At 36.9% G+C, this 15,524-nt stretch overlaps 1 protein-coding gene across 5 annotated transcripts in view; it reads left to right on the top strand.

The window, feature by feature from the left end:
- LOC110674038 (cadherin-87A) overlaps window positions 1-15,524 on the top strand; it is an 869,996-nt gene that overhangs the window by 407,954 nt on the left and 446,518 nt on the right. For all 5 annotated transcript variants that reach the window (XM_021837330.1, XM_021837335.1, XM_021837332.1 and 2 more), the window contains one exon: window positions 3,562-3,582. The gene's annotated coding sequence lies outside the window, so the exon portion shown is untranslated. The remainder of the gene's footprint in view (window positions 1-3,561; window positions 3,583-15,524) is intronic.

Below are 15,524 nucleotides of genomic sequence, written 5' to 3'. Positions count from 1 at the left end.
AACCGGGAATCGATTCCAGACACCCTCAGCATGGCTCTGCTTTGTAGCAGCGGACTCTATCCACTCGGCTAAAAAAGGTCTCCCATGAATGAACCGTTGTTTGGAAAATCGCAAATGGATTCCACGATAGTAACTTGATCATCACATACCAACCGTGTTCAATACAAAAAAATCTTAGTCAATTTTTAAAACGACTTCTAAATGTCGCATACCCAAGTAACATTGCCACAGCTTTCGGGTTTTATTCAATTTTATTCAGGGTTTATATGAGTCAAATGGTGGTCAACGCTGGCAACAATATTCAACGGCTTTATTTTATTTTGAAACTGAAATCCCATAATCCCCTTTGGATTCCCAGGATCCATACTGAAATCCTTGGATGCACAATATATTATGGATATCCATACTGGAATCCAAGTATCTGCGTTTCACATTACAATCCCAGGATCCACATTGAAATCCTACTGTCCACGCTACAATACCTAGATCCATACAGGAATCTTAGGATCTACACTTGAAATCCAGGTTCTACACTGAAATCCCAAGATGTACACTGGAATCCCAGAATCAATAATGAAATCCCAACATCCATACTTAAGTCCCCAGACTTAAACTGTTTTCAAAGAAGCCAGATTGCAATACTACAGTTCAGGCCGGAATCTTGGAATCCACTCTGAAATTTCAAGATCCACACTGAAATTTTAAGATTACCACTTTAATGGTGAGATTCACACTGTTACCAAAGCATCCACATAGAAACACCAAAATCCAGTCCGGAATCTCAGGAGCCACTCTGGAATCCCAAGATTGATACTGGCATCCAAAGACCTACACAGGAATTGCAAGATTCACACTGGATGACTAGGATCCATACTGCCACCATACGGTCCACATCACTGTCCCAGTATCCACTCTGCAATCTTTCGAACTTTACTAGAATTCCAGGATTCGCACTGGAATAAACGGATCCACACTGATATCCACAAAATCCACATTTAATTCCAGAATCTATACGGAGATATCAAGATCCACACTAGAAGACTAAGATCTACACAGGAGTCCCAATGCCAACACTGTAATCCAAGGATCCACACTAGGCCGTCCCTTATTATTCGAAAATGTGAAATGTTACAAGTTCGTCATTGTAAAGTGCTCGTTTTGGTAAGAAAAAAAAAATCCAGTGGATGCTAAGTAGGTAGATATGATAGTAGATGACATCGCAAAATCGAACTCGCTGCACTGTTAAATTAAATTAAATTAAAGATGTTTAAATTGATACTTATATTGAGCTGTTCAGTAATCCAATCCGCATGGTTATTACACTAATCAACTCATTACGCGTGGTAAAGATGTATCGTACCTACATCGCTTCCACAACAACTGTATTGTGGAAGAGTAAAGATGTGGGAAGGCTATCAAGTGACGACATGACTACTACAGAGAGGCAGTAACACCCTAATATAAATTGATACTTATATTGAACTGTTCGGTAATCCAATCCGCATGGTTAATTAATTAATTAACTCATTACGCGTGGTAAAGATGGACACGTATATTCTGCCCAATAATGGTGCGGATGGGTTATGAGGACAGATTTCGGCAGGGGTGTTCGAGTTACGACTCGCAGAGCAATATTTATTTCCATGTTTCATGTAGTATTTATTATCGAATATCTACAGTATTGGACAAAACATTTGCAAATTTTTGATTTTCCATACAATATGAGCAACTTTGGTAAGCTATATCTCAGTTATTTGTGGACCGATTTGAATGAAATTTTGGCAGAACATCAGACATAACTTGAAATTTAACATAAATTTTTGAGTGATTTTTCCAATCACAAGTTCAAAAGCAGTAACGGTTCGACTAAAGGGATTTTTGACGATTTTTTTTAAATGACATAACTAAATATTTTGAAGGAATAGCTTCATGGTATCTTCAGCAAAGTTGTAGATTTTAACGAGATGAGCAAGTTCACTGAAGTTTTTGTGTAGGGCTGTCAGATTTTGAGATAAATAGTTTTGAATGTTTCGAAAAAGCATTTTTCTAATGGATTGTATAAAAAATTTATACGCCATTTTCAGAAGTTATTCTTCGGTCAAAATTGTCGATTAATTTATGAAAAGCATTTACTTAACTATATAGAAAACATCCATAAAACATAAACCAAATCGAAGATTTTTGGTGTCGATTTTTAATAATTTCGACTCATCATAAATGGGATTCGTCCACACTTCATACTGGTTGTAAGCCAAATACGGAATACTTTAACTTTCAAGGCGAACTAATGAAAAATAGCACAAATTATGGGATACATTGTAAAATCAATGTTAAAATCTGAAACTTATTTTTTTCTTATGTAAAATATGCAAAATATAGTAAGTTCGTTTTCCATAAACGTGCCCTCAATAATTATTCATGCGATTTTTTTGCCACAAACCATATGTTCATAAAATATGATGGAAATCAATGTTTTAGTTTAAACAAAATTTAGCTCTATAAAGTGCAATGAAATTTCGTAATAAATCGTGATCGAATAAAATCGTCACTCTGTATACATTCATGCATAAAAAAAATGACTTTCGTCGCGAAATTTATATTTCTGGTCCACAGTGCATTGTGGTGATGCGACTGGAAATGGAAACTGTGCAAGGTGAGTCTGAACCAATACCGCCGGAACTGTTTGCCAAGCAAGCAATGTTTTGGGCCCCTGTAACACCGGAAGAAAAGTTCAATCCCCACGTGGCACGGATAATACCCCCGAAAAAACACAGTCAGACGAAATCGGAGAACGTTTTGCGCTGGGAAACAAAGTTTTCGAGGGTTAAAACTTTCTTATGCTCAAACCACAAATGCGCACATACACACACAGTCGCGATCCGAGAAATTGAGCCTCGAGCTTGCTACATAATAATTTGTGCAGTTGCAACTTTGTGCTTCAAAGCTCTCAAGTGGGAGTTGTTCGCCACAGAGTTAGAAGTGTGCTACTCGAGATGTTTCCTTGCAATGAATAAAATTGACTTGAGACTTGCCGGGATTGCAGGTCTGTCAGAGATCATTGTCTTTTGGTTTCTGTGTTAAATTTCATCATTGCTCATTTTGTAGGAAGTATCTTAAGCTCACTTATTCCTAAGTCTACTTCAGTTTCAAAATAGAAAACGTGAATAACCGCTTCCAGGGAATGTAATTTTCAAAGAAATTGACATTCAAAAACTTAACCCTAAATTCTTCTTCTCCTTCTTATCATTACGTCCTCACTGGGACAGAGCCAGCTTCTCAGCTTAGTGTTCTTATGAGCACTTCCACAGTGATTAACTGAGAGCTTTCTTTGCAAAAGTTGCAATTTTTGTATTCGTATATCATGTGGCAGGTACGATGATACTCTTCGCCCAGGGAAGTGACATAGTAGTAGTGACGTAGTAAATATAATTATTTTTAAATAAAGCATTGTTTGATCCCACAAGTCCGAGAGTCTATACTCTGCCTTAAAATTATTCTACTTATTAGATTTTCAAGTTTGACACACGCTAACAAAAATGTTTTTCCGCTTTCTCATTTCAGATTCATCTTTCGTAATTCAATGTGAGTAACTCCAATGGATAGACTACGAAACATCATTACGGAGATTCAACAGTTCATCTCCACCATTCTAGATCGCCCCCTGAAAAAAAAAGAATAATCTCATCCGATATCAATTTTGCTACGCCCTGATCCCGAACTTCATCCAACTCACAAACGAGAAAATAAAAGCTTCCACTCATTCTGCCATTTTCCGTCCACGAAAAAAAAAGACCTCCGCCTGAAACGATGCATCAGCAGAAAAAAAAAAACTCAAAATCAAATTAGCTATCGAGAGAAAACTCCTCTGCCGCTCGAGACATGTTTCGGTCGAAACTTTCACATCTTGGTTCATGTGCTCCGGTTGGAGTGCCGTTTTGATACAGGGGAAAAAGTGATTCTTTTAACCCTTTCTAGATGGCGGGGTCATATTGATTAAGCTTCTAGATTTGACAGTACTAAATCAAAGATAAGAAATTAGGATATACTGTTTCGGCAAGGTTGTGCCTTCAGATGTTCTCTATGAAGCAAAAAAAATAAATGTACAAGTTTTTTAGTATCAGGAAAGTGATCCTAAAGATAATTTTATGTAGTTCACTTTAACAATAGTCATGACAATAATATCAAAGTTTTAGAAAAAGCAAGACTTATGTTCGACGTTCGTGTGACATGGGAAGATTTACAGAAACCTGGTGGAAATTTTCAAAACCCCACTCAGTGCTGTCGGTGCCAAAGTGGGGTCATGATATCAAACATTACCGCAAGGATGCTTAATGCATGATTTGCGGAGGTTTTTCCCACGCTAGGGACGTCTATACCAAAAAGTTTGTATGCGCAAATTGCGGGGACAACCATAAGTCCAACTTCTGAGATTGCCCTTAGCGCAAATGAATCGTTGAGGCTCGTACCAAGCAAATAAATGGCAACGGTTTTCGTAGCTGGAATTCTCAATGAAAAATTTCAAACAACTCTAATTTCTCATTTAACAATCGTTTGCTTAATTTCTCTAATGAATCCAAATATTTTTTGAACATCGTGAATTGAAATGCTTGTTCTTTGAATGGAAAAAAATTAAGAGCTGGTAAATTTTCTAAAAGCTTATAACATACATATAGCAAATATCACTGCAACTTATTTGACCCTTAGATTTGAACTCAAAAGAGATTATGTGGTGGAATTCCTATGATCACTTATAAGCGTCACTTTTTTCGTCATTTGAAACCAAAGTTTTTGTAACTTGCTACTTGCTCTCCCGGATATTTCTCAATGATAGCCCTACTTGTTTTTCTTTTTCGAAAAACCCTTTTACGATTGATTGTGTCTTAACCAACTGTAGCCACCTTTGTAGCCAACTGGTTACTCACGCTGATTTTGATTCTGATCATGTCCGTGTTACATTTCAAATATCCAATTAAGCGATTCTCAATCCCATTAGCTCCACTTTCAATTTCTTTTCGAGCAGACTGGAATAAATATGAAACTTATATCGATGATATCGTATTGAGTTGATGTTAACATTTCTTCGCAAACAAAACTTAATATTGACAATACTCCATTTCAATTTATTTTGCTTAGTTTTTGAATTTTATGATTCATCTTAGCTTAACACGCTACGTAACACATGTGTAGAAAAAAGTCGTCCTCGAAAGGGTTCAAATTGAATTTCTCCAAAATCGCAATGCACTGTATCGTATCTCCGGCGCTAGTTGCATCTAACGGCAATTCAATTGCGAGAACGCAACTTGTGAGCATAATTCGATTTCCGCTTGGAATACTCCCTCATTCTGGATGTTTCATAGAAAGAAGATTAATTTCATCGGAAAACTTCTTCTCGATTTGAAAATCACCAAGACATCCCATTCCAAGCGACATTGAACAGTGAGGATTGGGTTTTAAAGCGCTTAATTCAGCAGGTTCTCATCGATCAGGAGGTTCAAAGTTCAAACCATCGAACGAACGGGAGAAAAGAAACATGGACCGAAAAGAAAACGCCAAAGGAGCACATTTTTATCACCTTTCGACTAGCAAGACGTCGTCCCTCGTTGACCGCAATTTTTGATTGAGGGGGGTGGCACTATTTTCTTTGTATTTTTATACGAGCTGAGACGACAAGGAGGAGTTAGGATTTTTTGCCATGGGCGTAGTTAGGATTTCCAACAAGGGACGGCGAATGACCTGAAAGACATTAGACAAATTCCTTGTCAAATCGGTCAGTCACTCGACCATCTACGATTTGCAGTAAATTTTGCACATGTTTTTCGTATGATACGATAAGTGTTTTCCATAGAAAAATCGATCATTTTGACTCGACTTTAACTTATGAAAATGGCCTAAAATTTTTTGCATGCAACTTATTTGAAAAATTCTAACTCTGATACTGCTGATTTTAGAGAAAAATGATCGATGAAGAAGTTATAGTGTACCGTTTGACCTACAAAAAAATACACTTAAAAATATTTTATGTTTTTTAATGAAAAAATTCAAAAATAAAACTTGAATTTTTAATTACATAAGCACCCCATTTTCAATATTTTTTTTTTAATTTTCAACATAGAATCTTGATAGTAAACAGATGTTAGAGACAAAGTTTCATGATGGAGAAATTTTCAATGAAAAAGTTTTTCTGAGAACAACTTTTGGTCAATTTTCAAAATTTTGGGGTTTTGTCAAAATAAATACGTTCTTATGATACAATAATAATCTTGAAACGATTCTGAATCATAATGATTATCCAAATAATTTCACTAGAAGTAGCCATTTTCAAATTATATCGAGTGAAATTCAAAATATATTATTTTAATATAAAAATAGGCCATTTTCATAAGTTATTCGCTATTTTCCATCAATAATAATACGTTTTTGAGAGAAAATCTTTTTTTCTTTCCACTTACGTATTTTTCTTCATAGAACATTTTTCTCTAAAATCAATAGTTTCGGAGTTACAATTTTTCAAATAAGTTGCATGCAATTCTATGCCATTTTCAAAAGTAATAAAGAAATTTTCTGAAGAGAGAAATTCAATCCGACGGATAGCAGAAGATATATTCATGAGTTTGTTTGCTATTATAGAGCTTAATATGGGATTATAGCCCTGCAAACATGTACAAAAATCCCAAACCCATTTTAGCCTCGTGATGTTAGTTTCTAATCTTTTCATAAGCACTGTGCCATTAAGAAAATAACATAAAAATATAGAAGATTTGAAGCTTCTCAAATACCATCCAAAATCAGTGCCATGGGGCAAGTATGTTACATACCTAATAACAAGATTTATCACATGCGAAGCCCTCTACTTGTCAATTCGAATAAGCAAAATTGTGCTGTTTGAAAGGCGGATATGTTACTTATGTATCTACGATTAAAAAGAGAAATCTCGAATAATTTATGATAGGTGACCAAGTGTGTAGCTTGTTATTACTGAGAAAACGTATGGATTTACCATTTATTTCACAATGCTACGATGAAGAGAAGATCCTCCTCTGTCTCCCAGCGGTGATAGTTTTTCTTTTGGTCCGGTTATCTGCTTAATAACAACGAGCTAAACACTCGGTTACCAATGGTTTATAGGGTGAAGTTACATAGAAGCCAAACCTCGAATTTTCAAAAGCACATGTCTAGAGTGAAGTGGGGCATAAGTTCGAGTGGGGTAAGAGTTTCTTCTTAAGAAATCTAGCTCAATTCAAAACAAATATTATAAATGTCATGGTGGTTCGAATGCAATTAAAGTAAGAGACTTTTACTCCAAATATCATAAAAATCGATTGAGATTTGGAAAAGTGATGGCTATTTGTTGTTTTTCGACGTGAATGTTGTAATTTTTGGTCAAAGTTTCGTTGCATGGAATCAATCTTTTTCAATATTTTATGTAAGGGCGTTTCTAGGCCTATCATAAGGTTGCTTTGAGGTGTATTAGTTTTTGCATAAATGCTTGAAACAAATTTTTGGCCCATAGTGGGGCAAAAGTTCGAATCAGCGGGGCAAAAGTTCGACCCATGTATAAAATCACGGAAAAATTTGCAAATTGCCCAAAATTCACATATTACCTTCAAATTTAGTTAAATTTGTCTGATCGTGAGAAAACATTCACCGAAATTTTACATTTCCACTTAGTTTTGCAAAAAACTGCTATTTTTGAGTATATTACAATTATCCCGGGTTTTGGCAATTTTTTGATGAAAATTCGCTGTGTATTTTTCGGCAAACTCAAGTTTACGACTGGTGTAAAGTATGCCTGTTATAAAAGGATCGATATTTTGTGTTTTAGCCAGCGAACTTTTGCCCCACACTTGATTCGAACTCTTGCCCCACCGGTGGGGCAAAAGTTCGTTTAAGACAATCAATTTTGAAACTGTTATAACTGAAAATGGGTAAATATTTTGACACAAGTTTGTTCAGCAAAACTATAGCCAATACGTTGAAGGTTCACTGTATGGTATTTGTTTTGTTTTAACTGTTATTGTTTTCCTGGAAACTTTGATTATACCACTAAGGTCGAACTTTTGCCCCACCTTACTCTAGAGAAGCAAACAACCGATAACTCACTGGTCACTCGCTGGTGACGACCAATCAATAAAATGTTCAACGCAAAAGGTTGTCAGGTTCTCTAGATTTGTGCTCTTGAAAATTCGAGGTTTGACTTCGATGCAGCTTCACCTTAGGACGAGATCATAAGTTTTACGAGAAAAATTTTCTAAGAACTCAGAATCATTATGACGATTTTCCAGGTTTTACGTAAAAAATATTAAAATGACGCTTGAGACAGTTTTGCGATTATGCGTATATCATATGTCATTTATGCTTATTACAGCTCTTTTGACCAAGAACAACTTTATCTTCCATGCCAAGGTGTTCAAATGGTTTGATATTGCAGTATGACTCGTATCGTTATTATACGATACGTTCAACGCAATGTGCGTCGGTACAAAAACACAGATCCATAAATACTTCACACAAAATAAAAAAAATGTTCTGGAACCCCCGACCGATTATTTTCATTTAGGTCGCAAATGAAAGAGCAAAGTCTAATTGTTTTTAGTACGAAATTTCAGACTTACCTATTTTTTTGTAATAAAGTTGCTCCACAAAGACACCGTGTAGAGCACGATTTTTATTAATTTTTCGGCTCATTCTGGATGGAAATCGTCATTATTTGCCAATGGAAGGAAGCTTTCCAAGCTTCTGGAAGGAAACTTTCCAAGCTTCTGGAAGGAAACTTTCCAAGCTTCTGGAAGGAAGCTTTCCAAGCTTCTGGAAGGAAGCTTTCCAAGCTTTTCCCCCTGCCCCCATTTGGCAACGCCTATGTTGGTGGCAACTCCCGAAACGAATGAATTTTATGCCACCGACTGAGATGAATTGAACTCGATTCTGAGATCGAAAGGACCTTGTCACGTGGGGTAGGGAGAAAAATGGCCGGAATAAAATCTCATTAACAAGCAAATAGCGATAACCATAAACTTTCTCTCTCCGTCGGCCCGTTCGGTCGGTTTTTCGTTTCAGAGGGGATTTTCTCGATATTCAACCATACAAAGTGATATTGCTGCCTTCCGGTAGGGTGGGGGGTCAGACAATTTTTGCTTCCGTTTGTCGCATCATGGGAATTGCAGAGAGCTTTGGAAAAGATGTTTGAAATAACGGCTGAGGATTAATTTGCGGTAATTTTTCAGTTTTATTGGACTTCAGCGGGACTGTTTAAATTTAAGCTATTTGAAGTTCAATTTTGGATTTCGATGATGAAGCATTAACATCGATGCAATAGTAGGAGGTTTTTGTAATGATATTTATTGGGGCAGATATATTTTGAATCCCTGTCTGGGACTCTTTCGAAACCCTGTCGGGGTTCCTTCGAATCTCTGTCGGGAATTCCTTTGAATCCCTACCGGGGATTCCTTCGAATCCCTTTCGGGGATTCCTTTGAATCCCTTTCGGCGATTCCTTCGAATCCCTTTCGGGGATTCCTTCGAACCCCTATCGGGTATTCCTTCGAATGCCTGTCTGAAATTTTTTTGCATCTCTATCTGGAATTCCTTCCAATCCCTGTCGGAGATTCCTTCAAATCCCTGTCTATGATTCCATCGAATCCCTGTCTGGGGTTCCTTCGAATCCCCGTCGGAGATTTTCTCGAACCCCTGTCGGGGTTCCTTCGAATCTCCATCTGGGATTCCTTCGAACCCCTTCGAATGCCTATCAGGAATTCCTTCGAATACCTGTCGGGAACTCTCTTGAATCTCTGTCGGGGATTCCCTCGAATTTCTGTCGGAGATACCTTCGAATTCCTGTCGAAGAATTCTTCGAATCCCTGCTGGGATTCCTTCGAATCCCTGTCGGGGCTTCGTCTTAATCCCTGTCGGGGATTTCTTCAAATCCCAGCCTGATATTCCTTCGAATCCCTTTCGGGAATTCATTCCGATTCCTTTAGGGAATTCTCTTTAATCTCTAATGGGAATTTCCTGTAACTCCCGTCGGAGATTCCTTCTCCCCCCGTCGGGTGTCCCTTGAATCTCTTCGAATGCTTCTCGGGTATGTATGGTAGTGAGTTGTAATTGAAAATCAAATAAACTTCATAAAACTGGTTTTACTCTTTCTCAATCATTGTTCTTCTTATTCAGCCTTTTATCGATTTCTGAGACTTGTTTCAAGTTTCAACTCATTCTACTGACATCATAACATATATCTTCAACCTTTTGGCCTAAACTTCTTTCGCAAGTCAAAAACATGCTCCACACTCAACCATGCGTGCCACTCGGAGTGGGGTAAATCCAAAAACTTTGTCTGCCATCTGACATCCCAGTGGATTTCAAGGGTTGTGCCCAAAACTCTCACGAATTTACACGTTTCTGCTCCTCCTCCTTCCTCCCGCACAGCAATGCTACAATCTTGATCTAATTTTGAAGCACAATCTTCCGTGAAATGCCACGCATTACTTCGTCGTTTTCTGACTTCGATGGGGACACATTCTCAGTCAGTGGCAGCAGTGAAGCAACCGAGAGCGAAAAAAAGTACTCTAATTACCAAGGGCAACACCCACGCACTCGGTGACCTCCACGTCTCAGCAGCGCGCTGAAGCTGAATCTGAATCTGTAGCAGAAGCGACGACGGCGACGTCGACGACGAAAATTCATTTCCCGTAGCGGCAAACATCTGCCTGCCGTGGAGCAGAGCATCACCCGAAGTTGCGACAACCATGGCGTGAATCCAACTTCACGCTTTTGACTCCCACGCGCGGTTACGCGAGAGGAGGCGAAACGGCTCCCAAATTCAGGGGTTCTTAATTCGGAGTTGTGGATCGTAACATGACTTTTCGTGACGTTGAATTGTGTGGAAACATGAAAGAAGACACATTTCTTCTTCTTTTTGGCATTACGTCCTCACTAGGACAAAGCCTGCTTTCATATTAGTGTTCAATGAGCACTTCTACAGTTATTAATTGAGAGCTTTTTTTTGCCAAAGTTGCCATTTTCGCATTCGAATATCGTGTGGCAGGTACTCTATGCCCAGGGAAGTCAAGAAAATTCCCATTACGAAAAGGTCATGAACCGACCGGGAATCGAATCCAGACACCTTAAGCTTGGCTTTGCTTTGTAGCCGCGGACTCTAACCACTCGGCTAAGGAAGGCTCCAAATGTGTGTTAACCATGAATCTGCTTAGAAAAAAGGTTTTGATCCAATAAATTGTTGGGCACCATTTCGATATTTCGATAATTTATTATGAGAAATCCTGAAGTCGATTTAGACAAATTGAGATGTAAAATTGTGAAAAATAATGGAATCGTTCTGGTGGGCTGTGAAGGAGAATATGGGGTCATAGGGCATGACGGACTTTGGTTTCAGGTTGGCCGATTGCGCTGCAGAATCGTTAGCTGTTCTGTGGAGTAGTTGGTTAACGCGCCCAGTCTAGCGTATTGGGTGTCGTGGGATCAAAGCCCACCGGAACGATTCCATTATTTTTTACAATTTTACATCTCAATTTGTCCAAATTGACTTTTGTGTCTACGAACTTCAGGTTTTTTCAAAGCACCGTCGGCTGGTTTATGTGTTATGAGTCGAAATTTGTATATGAATACAGCTTTATCGAAATAACTATCTTTTATCATGTGAGCGCTGCGATTTCGCAGTTTTGAGATTATCAAGGTAAGGAGTAATTCATGGCTGGATGGGAGCCTACGGAAAAACAAAATCAAAAGAGGTTATTATTCAACAAAGATTAGTATTCTTAAAGTTGTCATAATTATCTTCAGCATTGATGTTTGGATAGCTGTAATAGTCCAACAAAAAACAGACATCTTTAACAGATCTTTACAGAAATCATTGGAACTTTCGAAGTTTCCCCTCCCTATGGAAAATGGATAAAACTTCTCTAAAAGATATAATACTAATTCTCCAATAATTGTATCCGGCATTCATATTTATAAAATCACTGGCTGTCACCCAGTCATTTTATGACAATCTTCATGATGCTTATTCCCAGCAGAAATTGATAACAAAATAATAAGAAATCTTGTTAACTGGTTATCTTCATTTGATAGCTGATTTCGTGCGCATCATAAGTGAATTAACAGGCATCATAACAAACATAAAAACTCAATTTTTTCGTCTAATGAGAAGGTAAGGCAGCGTCCATTTATTACGTAACGTTAAAATTCGAAATTTTCGACACCCCTCCTCCGTAACACTTTTTGTACGAAAAATTTCAAATTTTTTTATGAGTCTTAACGCTTGAGCCGCCCCTCCCCCTAGAGCGTTACGTAATTTGTGGATGCCGCCTAACGAGCCATCCATTAATTACATAATAGGTGGTGGGGGAGGTAGGTTTGAGATTTTTACGTGCCATACAAATTATTTTGAATTTTTCATACAAACAATCTTACTGTGGGATAATGGGGGACTTAAAACTTTGAAAATTGTCGTACTTAATTAAAGGACAGTCGCTAACAGTGAATTCTGTTATCACTGAGTTTTGACTGTACACTAGGGTGTGGCCTATGTCTCAAAACCAAGAATTCGTGGGCTCTTTTGAATTCCAATCACATAAAAAGGGAAACCTCAAATTTTGAGCCAAAAATATTGAGATTTAGAGGTGGCCCAAGCGACTTGAAGGTGAATTTTCAAGTTATGAAATATGACCTTCAGTAAAGTCCTTGTAACTTTGTCATTTTCCAACCAATTTTGAAACTTCTAGCATCATTCTTCTCAAAATTAAATTTATGAAAAGTTTGTTGAACATCAAATTTGTTTAAAATCAAAACTAGCCTTAGTTAAAAATAGTTATCTTCAAATTTTTCCTCTTGTCACTAAACAATAATTTTTGTTTGACCATAACTTCATGAATACTCATCCGATTCCAAATCTTTTTACATGATTGTAAGCTTTTAGTTGTTTTTATACTGTGTGTATAAAGAATTTAACTGTTAAATGTTTTGACCTAGTTATTTAACAAAAACTACTTAAAACATGATTATTTATTTTTTTTCGAATTGTTGATTAGTTTTTGTCGGAAATTACATATCACTGTTTAAAAAAAAAGTTTATGAATCATCTTGAAGCTAAAAAATAAAGTCTTATTTAAAATAAAAAAAAAAAGTTCATGAAAAATGCTTCTAAGACCTTTTTAATGGTTTATTAAACAATAAACCCCATTTTCAGCTTAAGTATTAACAATTAACTGACGACAATTCGAAAAAATATAAAAAGTTCCGTTGAAAGTCCTTGTGTCTGGGCAGTTTTTGTTAAATAAGTAAGTCAAAACAATTTTTAAATAAATTTATAGTAACTACAATTTAAAACCTATTAAATTTTCTTCAAAAGTATGTAAAAAGACTTAGAATCGGTTGAGTATTCATGAAGTTATAGTCAAATAAAAATGATTTTTTTAGTAAAAAGAGGAAATTTTTTCAGAAAACTACTTTTAACTAAGACTAGTTTTGATTTTAGACAAATTTGATATTCTTCAATCTTTTTAGAAATTTAATTTTGAAAATAATGATGCTAAGAGTTTTCAACATAAACGGATGTTTGGTTTTCCAGATTTGTGCTCTTGAAAATTTGAGGTTTGGTTCATCTTCATCTTAACCCTTAAAATCTTGGGACGAAGCTTGAATTTCTAATAGGCTACAATTCAGAGACCAGTAGATCAATTTATTTGAAATATATTTTAAAGTAAATGCCCCCTGACCCCTCTCCTTTTCTAGATAATGGAAAAAAGTGTGGACAAACGACAAAGAGCTGTTCAGCAGATCAAGAGCTATCTGGCGGTAAAGAGTCTGATTGAAAATTCATCCGCTAGGTGGTGCTAGTAAGAAGAAATCATCAACCAACATTATCTCGAGATCCTAATCTGCTAGAAGGTTGCTGTCTTGGGCAAAAATATTCAGCAGATTGAGGGCTATCTGGAGATTGAAAATAGAATTGATAATTTATCAGCTAGGTGGCAATAGTGACAAGTTTTCTTGAATTGTCTGTATCTCAAAATTCTTATTATTTAGATAGACGGTGTCTTCGATAAAGCTGTTCAGCCGAAAAAGAGCTATCTGAAGGTGAAGAGTCTATATGATAATTTTACCGCTAGGTGGCGTCAGTAACAAATTTTCATTAATTGTCTGTATCTTAAGATTCTTATCACATAAAAAGTTGGTTTCTTCGGCTAAGCTTCAGAAGATCGAGGGCTATTTGGCGGTGAAGAGTCTGATTAGGAATACATCCGCTAGAAGGCCCTAGTTAAAAAAAAAACTTTAAGAGCCAGATCGCTTTTTCTCGATTTGAAACATTTGTGAGTCAAAATACCACGTTTAGTTGGAAGTTTATATGGCATAGAAAAAACTTGCCAAACATCAGCTTAATCTGTACATTTTTTCTTCAGTTATTGCAGTTTATGTGATTTTGCATGTTTTATCACATGAAAGCATTGTGGATTAGTTTGTCCTACATCCCCTTAAAATAAAAATTGTAAAAATGGAAAAATAAATTTATTTTCATGAAAGAACAAACCCTGAAAATTTCAGCGCGATTGAAGAACATCTATACAAGATGTGGTTGTCCCTCTCGCGAACTGGTTCTTAATCTTTTTTACCTTAAGATCCTTATCAGCTAGAAGGTTGGTGTCTTAAGCAAAGTTATTTAGCAGACTGATGGCTATCTGGATGTTAAATATTAGCACCAATGTATGGCCGATTAGAAATTATTACCAAAACTTTATTAAAATAGTTATTAAGTATTCCACATAAACAGTACACTTAAATCTATGCAACTGCGCTTCAGGAGAAGATTAAGGAAGCCATTAAAACCAACTCTCAATACGGTTCTATAACCCATTATAAAAAATATGCATGTAAAGTTATGGAGAGATGACCGTAGCGCCATCTATCAAGCTATTCCTCAATAAGGTTCCGCCGTTAGACACGAACCATTATTTTGCAGTATATGGAGATATTAGAGATTGAAGAAAATTTGTTACTAGTGTTACCTAGCGGTTGAATTGTCAATCAGACTTCATGGCCATGGCCCTTGATAAGCTGATATGAATCTTGAAGAAAATGTGTTACTAGTGAATGTGTTTTTGTTAAGATTGTCTACACAAGATAGCCCTTAATCTGTTTAACGGCTTGGCAGAAGACACCAACCTGTAGGCTTATAAGGATCTCGAGTTAGAGAAGATTGAAAATTTATTTCTCTGCCGAAAACTCCAGCCTTCTAGCTGAAAAAGATCTTGAGCAGCAGTCATGTGTCCAATCAGGTTTAGATTTTGCGGTGGTTGATGAGTTCGTCTACCTCGGATCCTTGTTAACGGCTGATAACAACGTTAGTCGTGAAATACGGAGACGCATCATCAATGGAAGTCGCGCCTACTATGGGCTCCAGAATAAGCTGCGGTCGAGAAAGATTCACCCTCGCACCAAATGTACTGTTTTGACTCATATTCCGAACACTTAAGGCCAGCAGTGACTTCAAATCCATCTGGCAGGCATAAATTAACT

Source organism: Aedes aegypti, chromosome 1 (assembly GCF_002204515.2).
Source record: "Aedes aegypti strain LVP_AGWG chromosome 1, AaegL5.0 Primary Assembly, whole genome shotgun sequence".
Lineage (NCBI taxonomy): Eukaryota > Metazoa > Arthropoda > Insecta > Diptera > Culicidae > Aedes > Aedes aegypti.
Note: the sequence above shows the minus strand (reverse complement) of the source record. Positions and strands in the feature narration are given on the sequence as shown.